Below are 12,913 nucleotides of genomic sequence, written 5' to 3' on the forward strand. Positions count from 1 at the left end.
AAAACTCATTCAATCCTAGGCTAAATTTTTATAGAAATTTCAACTCTATTTCTGAATAAATAAGATGGATATTTTTAAAATGATCAAACAGATTGAAATAGTAGGGCATTTTTATATAAATATAGACTCAGGAGTGATCCAGTGTGAATTCTGTTAAACTCAGTGGGAAATCATCCATTAACCTGAGCGAGAATAGAATCAGAATTCCAGAAACTGAATTCTGCTTTAGGAGCCCTGTGCCTGGGGATTATTCCAATTCCTTCCTGATACTTTTATCAATGAATTGGACAATTAATTGTACTAATTAGCAGCATCACTTGGAAAGAACTGCTTGGAGGAAGTGGAGTGACAATGACAGAGCAGGCAGGGATGGAGCTGGGGTGAAATTTCTTCTCTGTGGAAATTCATTTTTAAATTTCTCAGCCTTTCCATTTTCAGGATAATTTCAGTTTTGAGCCTGAATCCAGAGCAGAGTCTGCTGGAGTCTCCTCTCTGCTCCCATGGCAGCATCTGCCCTGCAAGAGAGTTTAAAATAATCAAGATTTGCCAGTTATGGAAATTTGTGCCAAGAATTTTTAAATAAGAAGTAACACAGTTTAGCTAAGTTTATGTTATTTTCTTTGGGGAGGATTTAATTTTAAACAATGGCATACTGTCATGTCTAAAAGAAGACACTTTATTATGTGATGATAAAGTGTCATGAGGCAAAAATATAAACTGTTGGTGTGCTTGCTACATGAAATTTCTTCTCTCCTAATGAGTTGGGATTAGAGATTGCTCTGGAAGTTCAGGTAAATTTTTCTTCTCCTTATGCTGTGGGTTTGCTTATCCAGGTGTTGCTAGAGTTGTGGAGAAATGGAAAAAGTTCTGATCTTAGAGTCAACACAAATATATTTACATGAAATAATCTGAGTAAGGAGACAGAAATTGAGATTTTCTGGTGGGTTGAGGTAACTTTGCCTGTGGAGGAAATGTTCCAGCAGTGGGGAAGCACAGGAGCAGCTGGAGGGGCAGGAGGAAAGAGTGGACTTTTTTTTTTTTTATTTAATTTATTTTTATTTATTTTATTTTATGGTTTTTTTATTTTATTTTATTTTCTGTGTTAATTTTATGTGTTTGTTTTACCAAATGTCTTCACTTTTGGGGGGATATTTCTGTTTGATAAGGCTGAGATAGAGACACCTAAAGAGAGAACCTGAGCCGTGGGAGGGGATGGGACTGGATGGGATTTAAGGTCCCTTCCAACCCAAACCTTCTGGGGTTCTGTGATTTAAAAAATCAATTATTTTTCAGTATGGAGTAGTATCAATTAAATTTTTTACTCACTCATTCTTTTGTACCTTTAGCAACATTTGTTTAGAAGTGGGAGAAAAGACAAGTTGTCATTATACAGACCTCAAATTCTTTGTTCATCTCAGCTCTCACCAGTTTCTCAGTTATCTCTATATTAAATTAAAGATCAGTGAAGGAGAAAAGTTGATTACATTTCCATTGTGAGCCACAAACAGCAATGCTTGTACACCAGGTATGCAGAGGGGCTGAGAGAGGCAAATCAACTTTTCCAAGTGCTGGGTTACAGATGAATGAAAATAATTTGTAAATTATTCATCAAATTTAATTCTAAGATGTTTTGAGAAAAGCAAAATAAATGGGGAGGTGTGATTGTTGGAGAGACTTTTATTCTCCAGACTTTGTGGGTCTAAATCTTGAGTATGAAGTTCAACAAAATGTGGAGAATGTCCAAACTGCAGGCAGAGGTATCAGCTGCTCAGGATTTATAGGATTGAAATATTTACTAAATTGATGGCTGATTTTTTTTCTTTTTGCAAATTAAAACTCTTTTTTTAAAATTTATTTCCTGTAACTGAAGACACAAAAAAATAATATATCCCTTCTTACATCTTATGTGCTCAAAGCAACAGCCACTCAAATGGCAGCATTGCCAAACCCTTGAAAAATGTTCCTTTTAACTATATATCACATATATAAAGGAAATATGTTAGTAAGTTAACTTTATATTTATCACATCCATATACAGTAATTTCATGATTACAAGCCGCACATTACAATACAGGGTGTGATAAAAGGTGTCTGTTCTATCGCCATAGGTTGAGGGTGGGGCAGTGATCCTGATCTCTGTGGGAGATATTCTGCTAATGGGCATCCATTGAAACCAGCTGGGGCAGTGTTCTTTATCTCATGGGATATCTCCTGTTCATGGCCATGGTTTATAAACCAGCTGGGGCAGTGTTCTTTATCTCCATGGGATATCTCCTGTTCATGGCCATGGTTTATAAACCAGCTGGGGCAGTGTTCTTTATCTCATGGGATATCTCCTGTTCATGGCCATGGTTTATAAACCAGCTGGGGCAGTGTTCTTTATCTCCATGGGATATCTCCTGTTCATGGCCATGGTTTATAAACCAGCTGGGGCAGTGTTCTTTATCTTTTCACAGCCCATCCTTCCTCCAGCCAGTCATTTTCTGCTCATGGCCATTGAGTCCCACTGTGGCACTGATAAAATTACTGCATCCCATTGGGAGTTGCTCCAGCCAGGGGGAAGAGCCCAACATTTCTTACCAAGATAGAAACAGAGGCTTTGGGACGCTAAGGGAGCCCCTTTCTCCACTGGACTCCAGAGGAAAACCGGATTTCTCCACATCCCCACTGGAGCTCCGGAGGGAAACTGCACCTTGTACAGGAGCACTGCTCCAGCTGAGCCACATCTGTCACTGCAGGAGGATGCAGCCACCATGGAATGGGACTGCTGCCAACACCCTGCCTGACGGGTGTCAGGTTGTACTCTGACTGTGTCAGGGTTTGGGGTTTGTTCTTTGTAGTGCTGTATTTCTATTTTAATATCCCTAGTAAAGAACTGTTATTCCTATTCCCATATCTTTGCCTGAGAGCCCCTTGATTTCAAAATTATAATAATTTGGAGGGAGGGGGTTTCCATTCTCCATTTCAGAGAGAAGCTCCTGCCTTTCTCAGCAGACACCTGTCCTCCAAACTTAAACAGCAACTTTTCATTCTTTGTCCATATCTAAGCCACACCTGATTATAAGCCGCACTTTGGGTTCAGACCAAAATTTTAGTCAAAATGGTGCGGCTTATAATCATGAAATTACTGTATATAAATCCATCATTATGTTATATTTATAATGGTGTATCTGGTCATTTAAGGAAATGTGCTAGCTTGTTGACCTTCCAGCTGATTTGTGAATTGACTTTCAGAGAGGTTGGTGCTGTTCCTTGGAGCTCTCCCTTTTTCCCATGCTCCATGGTGCTGTTAGGCAGTTGCAGTTCATTTTTGAGGTTGTGTTCATCTGGCCACCTTGTTGTGTACAAAAGCCCAGGAAAAGGCCATATGTTCTGCCAAGGTAGCCTTGCAAGGTGGGAGAGCTGCTGCTTCTTTTTTCTTCTGCCATCTGTTCTGCTTTAACTTCATTTTCTCCAGATACCAAGTCTAACAAATACTCAGCTAATAGATGGGAATTGTAATCACTGTGGAAGCAAGATGATTGTTTCCAACAATAGTCAGATTTTTTGCTCTTTGGCATTCTCACAGTTAAAATTTAGAATTAGGAAGCTGGAAATAGATAAACATTAATTTTATTTAAACAGCAAATACACTGAGATGCCCCCATGAACACAGAAGAGATTTTCAGCGCTGCAGGAAATAAAATGAGCAAAAATCCTGGATTTCTCCAAGTGGCTGCTGCTCTTTGCACTTGGAGTTTCTCATTGTTGTCCCTGTGCCACTCCTTGCTGCTCCAGCCCAAGCATTCCTGCAGCCACAGGGATTAGGGAAGATCTGGGTTAAGACTAATCCAGCAGAAATGCACAAATCTGGGCTGATGCAGGAGGACACAAGGGATGAGTTGTGTCCTGTGACAGAATGAATTCCCTTCTTAGGAATTCCCTCCAACTCCAGGAAAATGGAGGAGTAAGGAAAAAAATCTGGTGTCACCAGAATTTTCAGGCTTTTAGGCCAGGCCTTCCTGGTTGAGGATGAATTTGGGCAAACCTGAAAATGCTGTGAGCCCTGTGGTTACTCCAAGCATAATAATGTGTATTTTCACCCATTTTTATAGGAATAAAATCAAATACAAGGCCATGCTTAGACCAAGGTCATAATTTACCATCACATGTTCAAGTCACAGAATTCTGCTTGCTTTAGGGGGAAAATCTGCAAGGCATTTGGGGAAAAAAAAAAGTTTGCAAGTCTGTAACCTACTTTCAATGGTTCTAAACGACTTTGGGGGGGTTTATATTAATTTATAGAAATGTCCATGTGTGTGAGTGGCTATAAAAAGAGATGTGTATATAAATAAGCAAAACTGGGCGTCTTTTCCCTATTTTGGTTCTCTGAAGTTTTGTGGTGGATGCTCTCAAGAATATCTCACTTTTTCAAGTCCTTTTCTCCATTCTCCAGCTGTGTGGGCTCTGTTTTTACAGCATTAATTCCTCTCCAAGTGTAAAACCAGACCTGGACTGTAGGGAATTCTGAAGATAAAGATCCTTGCAGAGGGAATTTAGGAATAATTTGCCTTTCTGCAAATCTCCCTTGAATCCAACATGTCTTTTGTTGCAGGAAGAAGAGGCTTTATTGCAACAAAACGGGCAAAAAAAAAAACCACAAAGACTTGAAGACACAGCACTTCTGTAATTCTTCCCAAAAGTTCTGAGAAGCACCAAATCCTAAAGGATTCCACCAGTCTTCCTGATTTCAGGTTGGTCAAGTCTCTCTTTGCTTCTCTTTCTGACAGCCCAGGGGGGTTGAGGATTCCCATTCCCTGCAAGTGTCCAAGGTGTTGGAGTATATAGAGTATTTAATGAAATTAAAATATATTAAGAGTATTTAAATAAATAAAAATATATTAAGCCACATAAATATGAAGTAAAAGTGTAAGTCTTAGTTTTAAGTACATAAAAATATATTTTAAGTGCCTTAAAAAATAAAAAACCATAAAGCCTAGTTTAAAATTCAGCAACTTAGCCCTAAACATAATGAAAACATAGCAAAGCATTGCTTACATTTCTAAATTAAAAAAAATTTACATAAATAGATAAAACTATGTACTTAAATTATGTGTAAAAACTGACACTACTTTCATACTTTAAAAATTAAGTTCTGATTGGTGTAGACAAAATATTTTAAATTTGTGTTTTTAGCTGATTGAATGATTTATAAATAAAAAGTTCTTGTGTTAAGGTAAGAAAACACACAGAGAAAAAAAAGAAGAAAAAATATTTTAAAATAAAAAAAAAGAAAGCTGCAAATGTTGTTGTTACTTCTACTTGGGCCTCTATGCCAAAAAACTTTTCATAAACTTTAATATTCTGAACTCTTTGCTTTCAAGACTAATACATTCATGCAATAAAGAACTTTACAAAAAACCAATTACTGATCTTTTCAAAAACCCAAAGCTATGAAAAAATCAACAACCAGGTTGGACAGGAGCATCCTGGGCCAGTGGGACTGAAGGTGATTCCCACCCAAACCAGTCTGGGCTTCTCTGATTTCTCTGAAATGCAATTTATAAATATAATTTTGTGTGATTTTTTTTTTTTCCTTAACAGAATAAAAATAGCAATTACTGTAAAGAAAATCAGGCAGAACTGGATGCTCCCTGACAAAAGCTGCTGCTGTTGTTTTCCAGCATGGAGCTCATGGCTTTAATTTGGAATTAATTTGGAATTTAATTTGGAGGAGAGGTTTTCAGTTGTGCCACAGAGTAAATAAGGGAAATAACCTGAGAAACAGCCAATAATCAAGTTGTTTGATTTAGAAGAAATGCATTTAAAACCCAGCTGAAGTAAAAAGAGAACTGGCTGCCTGCCACCCTCTTTTTTACTCATTTATGACAGCACACAATTAAAAAGTTGAGTTTGTTGCTCTTACAGGAATAACAGTTTTTGGTATTTTTCATGTTTGCTCATAAAAAGTATCTTTAATTTTAGGTCCTCCAAACACTGGAGTTGTAAGAATATTGTTTGTATCTGGAGAGATTAGATGGGGACAGGATTTTTTTAATCTGTTAGCCCAGACTTGTTATGTAAATAGGAAGCTCACAAAGGAAGGAGACAGCAAAAGGCTCTGAAAAAACAGATGTGCCTCCCCCAGAGATAAAGTCACCACTGCATTCCTGCAACTTTTTGGGAAGTTTCTTCTTAGGGATGTGCATGGAATCAAAAAAAAAACCCAAATTCTGTAGTCACTGTGTAAATCCATTTCCATACGCTCAGCAGAGATAATTTTATCATTAATTTATTGTTGCTTTTTGAATTGTGATCAATTCCAAACCAGATTATTCATTTCCATGGATTCTTCTGATGCTTTGCTGTTGATTTCTCCAGGCCTTTAGGGGCAGCTCCTTTCCCTGCTGCTCCTCCAGCCCCTAGCACTGGCCATGTGACCCAGATTTTTGAAGTTTTTATTCTTCATCCATCTATTGGAATTGTTTCCAGTAAATTAGAGTTTTACAGTGATTAGCATTCTATGCTCATGGAGGATTCTTCATAAGAATGTCTCTGATCAATACCTTCAATGTGTTTAGACATTAATAGAGAATTTTATATGAAGAATGTTTCATCCATAGTGGAATTATGATCTAAAACGCATTGTTATGCAAATTCTTTAGTGGTGGGTTATACCATCTTTCTATCTGTTTTTGTTACTGTGAAGATAAATTATAATTATATTAATAACCAGCATGAAATGATCATATTTTGAAAGACTTCCATTCAGTAGTATCTGTAAATTCAATAATATCTATGGACTGAATGTTCTTTGTTAATGCTTGATATTAAAACCAGGTAAATCCTCTATAGAGCCTAACCATTGAAGTTTTCTAGTGCTTAAGAAAATCTAAATATATATTCATCATTTATAGGGTGTCATTTATAAAGTCTTATTGGTTGGGGAAGAACTTTACAGAGTTAATGATTTTTAGTTTAAGTAGTTTGCATGTGAAAAAAAAACATTCCTGAAAGGTTCTGCCAGGTTGTTAAATGCAGTTTGGGTCATCAATGCCCATTTTTACAAAATTTTGCAATTAAATTGGGAAAATCAATTGAAAACTCAGTTAAATTGGGGATACTGATTAAATCAGTAAAGCCAAAGTGCAGGTTTTGCTTCTAAACTTCACAAAGATATTTCAATAATCACAGGAAATGCTGTATTTGCTTTCACAGCCAGTGCACTTTGTGACTTTTGTTGTCACAGGGTTGTGTTATACCCTGTTTGTTTGTCTTACCTGAAATTTTTCATTCCCATTTTCTATTGGGGTTTACTGTGCCAGGAGAAGGTTTTAACAACAACCCAAACCTTGATAAGTGGTTTTAAAAGAGATTCCAAAGAGGTGATTTGAAAATCACAACTAATTCTTTCCATTTTCTGAAAGATTCAAAAATCATTGATGTTACATTTGTTTTTTAATGAAGATTTATTTGGGAAAAAATGTGAAATCCCCAGTTATTGAGAGTTTGATGCCCAACTGTGCCCTGTGCTGAGTCCTGAGGCTCTTGGAAAAATGTGAAATCCCCAATTATTGAGAGTTTGATGCCCAACTGTGCCCTGTGCTGAGTCCTGAGGCTCTTGGAAAAATGTGAAATCCCCAATTATTGAGAGTTTGATGCCCAACTGTGCCCTGTGCTGAGTCCTGAGGCTCTTGGATCCAAGGTTTAAAGGCCCCATTAACTCTTTGGGATATAATTTAACCTAATGAGCTGCAATCCATTTCACCTCTGGAAGAATTTAATTAATTAACTCCAGGTCCTGGGCAGGCTGTGGCTCCTCTTGGGCTCAGAGGGATTCCAGCAGGGAATCAGTGCTGGAGGGAGCAAGGCTCTGGAAAGGACAGAAATGGCTCAGGAGCAGGCAGTGTTAGGGAATAATGAGCCAGGACCAGCTTGGATGGGGCTTGGAGCAACCTGGACCAGTGCAGGGTGTCCCTGCCCATGGCAGGAGCTGCAGTCAGCTCATCTCAGGCTCCTTTCCATCCCAAACCATTCTGGGATTCCATGATCCAGCTTCTGTTTCATCTGGGGATTCACCAATGTCCCTGAGCCAAGATTCATTTGTAGCTCATCATTTACAGCTCATCAGGGGTGATGCTGGAACCTTGTACCTCACCATCACAGCATCACGGCTCCAAAACTCAGCTTTTTGTCTTGAGCTGGAGGGGTTTTGTGTGGATCAGTATCACTCAAGAGGCATCTTCAGTTCCAGTCAAAACCATTTCTCAGAAAGTGCGGCTTATAATCAGGTGTGGCTGATATATGGACAAAGAATGAAAAGTTGCTGTTTTAGTTTGGAGGACAGGTGTCTGCTGAGAAAGGCAGGAGCTTCTCTTTGAAATGGAGAATGTAAACCCCCTCCCTCCAAATTATTATCATTTTGAAATCAAGGGGCTCTCAGGCACAGATATGGGAATAGGAATAACAGTTCTTTACTAGGGAAATTAAAATAGAAATACAGCACTACAAAGAACAAACCCCAAACCCTGACACAGTCAGAGTACAACCTGACACCCGTCAGGCAGGGTGTTGGCAGCAGTCCCATCCCATGGTGGCTGCATCCTCCTGCAGTGACAGATGTGGCTCAGTTGGAGCAGTGCTCCTGTACAAGGTGCAGTTTCCCTCCAGAGCTCCAGTGGTGATGTGCAGAAATCCGGTTTTCCTCTGGAGTCCAGTGGAGAAAGGGGCTCCCTTAGTGTCCCAAACCCTCTGTTTTTATCTTGGTAAGAAATGTTGGGCTCTTCCCCCTGGCTGGAGCAGCTCCCGATGGGATGCAGTAATTTTATCAGTGCCACAGTGGGACTCAATGGCCATGAGCAGAAAATGACTGGCTGGAGGAAGGATGGGTTGTGAAAAGATAAAGAACACTGCCCCAGCTGGTTTATAAACCATGGCCATGAACAGGAGATATCCCATGAGATAAAGAACACTGCCCCAGCTGGTTTATAAACCATGGCCATGAACAGGAGATATCCCATGAGATAAAGAACACTGCCCCAGCTGGTTTATAAACCATGGCCATGAACAGGAGATATCCCATGAGATAAAGAACACTGCCCCAGCTGGTTTATAAACCATGGCCATGAACAGGAGATATCCCATGAGATAAAGAACACTGCCCCAGCTGGTTTCAATGGATGCCCATTAGCAGAATATCTCCCACAGAGATCAGGATCACTGCCCCACCCTCAGCAGATGGTGACAGAACAGACACCTTTTATCACACCCTGTATTGTAACATGCGGCTTGTAATAATGAAATTACTGTAATTGTGGAGGGGCTTACAAAGCAGTCAGGAAAAGGGGAATAAAGACATTTGTTTAAATTGAAGTGCTGTGCTTACCTCAGCAGATGTAAGTGGGGTGCAGAGTTGCTCAGATGAGGGGGGGAGGGAGGCAAGGAACCAGCCCCAATGGACATAGCCCATCACAGGAGACTGTCTAAAGCAAAGCTCAAAGTGCAGCAGCAATTCTAAAAAACCTCAAAGATCCCCAAGATAACTTGAAGCAAGACCATGAGAAGCAATTTAGGTGAGTATTCTCAAGTAAAAATCAGTGCATTTATTAAGCTGGGAAACTTTTGAATTTTTTTTTTTTTTTTTTTTTTTTAGTAGTTTTACCTTGCAGCAGCGTAGTTTAAGACAAAATATTTGAGGCAGCATTAAAAAAAAACAAACAGAAGATCAGGCATCTTCAACATTTAATGGTGCTGAAGCAGAAAAGTAAACAGATCAGCAGTTTGGTGGAAGGTAGACAGTGCACCCAGACATGAATTTTTTGATAAGAGAACAAAGAAAAAAAATTCATTGACCTCAGTTTAAGAGATTGTATCCAACCAGCATTTTAATGGGGGAAAAAAGGCACCATTTTGTGCTGCTGTGATTCAGATGGAGCATTAGTCATAATTGGGAGTAATGTATTTTGACATAATCAAACAATAGAACTGCAGTTCTCTGTTGGAAAATCTGCAGCACCATCCCTGCCCTGGATGATGCTGGAGTAGCAAAGTGGAGCTGCCTGAGGTGGAGCCAGCCTTCTCCAGCACAACATCAAATCAAATGCTCTCATCCTTATAGATTCTCCTGATCAAAAGACAAGGTTACACCATGTCAACAACCAGCAGATGGGGAGAAGGAACGTCCCAGGAAGCTCAAAGAACACCCTTGGAAACAGAGCTATAAATACCAGGCTAATTCCATAGCTTTAAGATTTCTCCAAAGCTTTTTTAAATCCCTCCAGAAAAGGCTGAAGAGATCCCTAATCTGGAGTGGCCCAGTTGAAGGAATATGTGTGTTTTTATTTTTAAATGAAGTTCCAGTAGTGTTGGGCATCTTAGCCAGTCGCTGGAGTGGCTGTACAACATTTGCTGGATCAAAATGAGGATTTTAAACACATTTTTGTTCTTATCAGGACTTTCTTGTTCAGAGGAAATGTGGAATTGTGTCTGATCCCCTCAGAAGTGATGTGTGCAGCATTCCCATGGAATCACTGATGGTCACAACTCATTTGGAATCCTTTTTTTGAGAGCTGTCCCTGGTTAGGGAGAGCTGACACAAGAGCTCCCAATATTCCCTGGTGGAATTTTATGGCAATCTCTTCTTCCCTGGCACAGGATTCCCAAAGAATTTGGGGATTCCTCATCCCTGGAATTGTCCAAGGGCAGCTTGGAGGAAGCTGGGATAGTGGAAGGGGTCCCTGCCCATGGCAGGGGGTGGCTGGGATGAGCTTTAAGGTCCCTCCAACCATTTTGGGATTCTCCTTCCGTTGGAATCTCTTCATTCCTTAAAAATATCCCAGATTTTCTTGGTCTGTGTTTGCTCCTGGTGAGATCAAAAGCAGGAGGTGTTTTCCAATATTGCACCTACCCCTATAATTTACAAAATAATATTACACAAATAATATTAAAATATTTATTCTTTATTTTACAATAAATTTTAATGCCTATTGATTAAATTTTAATAAATAAATTCCATTTAAATCAGTATTAGCCAGAGGAATGCAAAGCAGAGCAACCAGCCCCTGCCAGATTTAGAAATCAGGGCTCTTAAAGAACAGCTGAAAGGGTTGGGTTTGTTTATTGTAGGAAAAAAGGGAACACTGTAGGATGGGCAGAAAAAAGAGATAAGGGGGTTTTATCAAAGCAGTGGTGGGGGTTGCTCTGTAGATTTAAAAAAAAAACCAAACTAAAAAGCAAGTTCAGCTTCCACCAAGAGTGAGTTAGGAGAGATGGAAAGAGAAAACAGGCCAGGGGTTTTTTTGTTTTACCTCATATCTGGCTGCAAATATGGATGAAAAACTGGGATATTTTACCTATCACTGTCAGGAAAGTTTTAAAACCACAGCAAGAAGGAGCTTCCAGAGGAAATGTCAGTAATTGTGCCCTTCCCCACTGGCCATGGGCTGAGCTTTTTGCTCTCTTTGTCCACATCCCTACCTGAATTTTGGGATTAAATTTGTCTCATTTCCCTGCAAACCTTTTGCATTCCTGACAACACTTTCAGTTGAAGGTATGCAGTAAAAATGACCCAAAGGACCTTTATTTTCTGAGATAAAATACTTTGAAAAGCTCTTATTTCAACGAGAGTGAAATTCAGGTTCAGCCTTTGGAAATGGGCTGAGTCCAGGAGCTGGTGCAGAGGAACATGAGAAATAAATACAGTCATTTCATGATTATAAGCCGCACCATTTTGACTAAAATTTTGGTCCGAACCCAAAGTGCGGCTTATAATCAGGTGTGGCTGATATATGGACAAAGAATGAAAAGTTGCTGTTTTAGTTTGGAGGACAGGTGTCTGCTGAGAAAGGCAGGAGCTTCTCTTTGAAATGGAGAATGTAACCCCCCTCCCTCCAAATTATTATCATTTTGAAATCAAGGGGCTCTCAGGCAAAGCTATGGGAATTAGGAATAACAGTTCTTTACTAGGGAAATTAAAATAGAAATACAGCACTACAAAGAACAAACCCCAAACCCTGACACAGTCAGAGTACAGCCTGACACCCGTCAGGCAGGGTGTTGGCAGCAGTCCCATCCCATGGTGGCTGCATCCTCCTGCAGTGACAGATGTGGCTCAGTTGGAGCAGTGCTCCTGTACAAGGTGCAGTTTCCCTCTGGAGCTCCAGTGGGGATGTGGAGAAATCCGGTTTTCCTCTGGAGTCCAGTGGAGAAAGGGGCTCCCTTAGTGTCCAAAACCTCTGTTTTTATCTTGGTAAGAAATGTTGGGCTCTTCCCCCTGGCTGGAGCAACTCCCAATGGGATGCAGTAATTTTATCAGTGCCACAGTGGGACTCAATGGCCATGAGCAGAAAATGACTGGCTGGAGGAAGGATGGGTTGTGAAAAGATAAAGAACACTGCCCCAGCTGGTTTATAAACCATGGCCATGAACAGGAGATATCCCATGAGATAAAGAACACTGCCCCAGCTGGTTTCAATGGATGCCCATTAGCAGAATATCTCCCACAGAGATCAGGATCACTGCCCCACCCTCAACAGATGGTGATAGAACAGACACCTTTTATCACACCCTGTATTGTAACATTCGACTTATAATCATGAAATTACTGCCTGCAGCACAAATGTTAAATATGTGCTGATGAAGAATTACTTGAGTGCTTCCTTACCCACATTTTCCCCAATAATTCACTTTTTGGAGCAGAACATCCTCACTATCTGCATTAGGCAATTCCAGAGCCGGTTTTTTGGGGGAACTTTCAGAGAATAAAGAACTGTTGGAGTTGTAATTTAAGATAGATATTGTCCTTCAGTTGGGATGGAAGCATTTTCCAGGCTCTTATCTTTTTTGGAGCTTTGTTCCTCAACTCTTGGATGTGCTGCATCCTTAAAGGGCCACATGGTTTTAATTTCTGGGTGCCTGTGGGCCTTACTCTCATTTT

The 12,913-nt window shown here is 39.9% G+C and overlaps 1 protein-coding gene across 2 annotated transcripts in view; it reads left to right on the forward strand.

Annotated features, from left to right (window-relative positions):
* Positions 1-12,913, forward strand: part of MBD5 (methyl-CpG binding domain protein 5) — a 114,221-nt gene that overhangs the window by 59,384 nt on the left and 41,924 nt on the right. For both annotated transcript variants that reach the window (XM_033064836.1, XM_033064837.1), the window contains exon 3: positions 4,595-4,733. The gene's annotated coding sequence lies outside the window, so the exon portion shown is untranslated. The remainder of the gene's footprint in view (positions 1-4,594; positions 4,734-12,913) is intronic.

The sequence above is a fragment of the Catharus ustulatus genome, chromosome 7 (genome assembly GCF_009819885.2).
Source record: "Catharus ustulatus isolate bCatUst1 chromosome 7, bCatUst1.pri.v2, whole genome shotgun sequence".
Classification (NCBI taxonomy): Eukaryota; Metazoa; Chordata; class Aves; order Passeriformes; family Turdidae; genus Catharus; species Catharus ustulatus.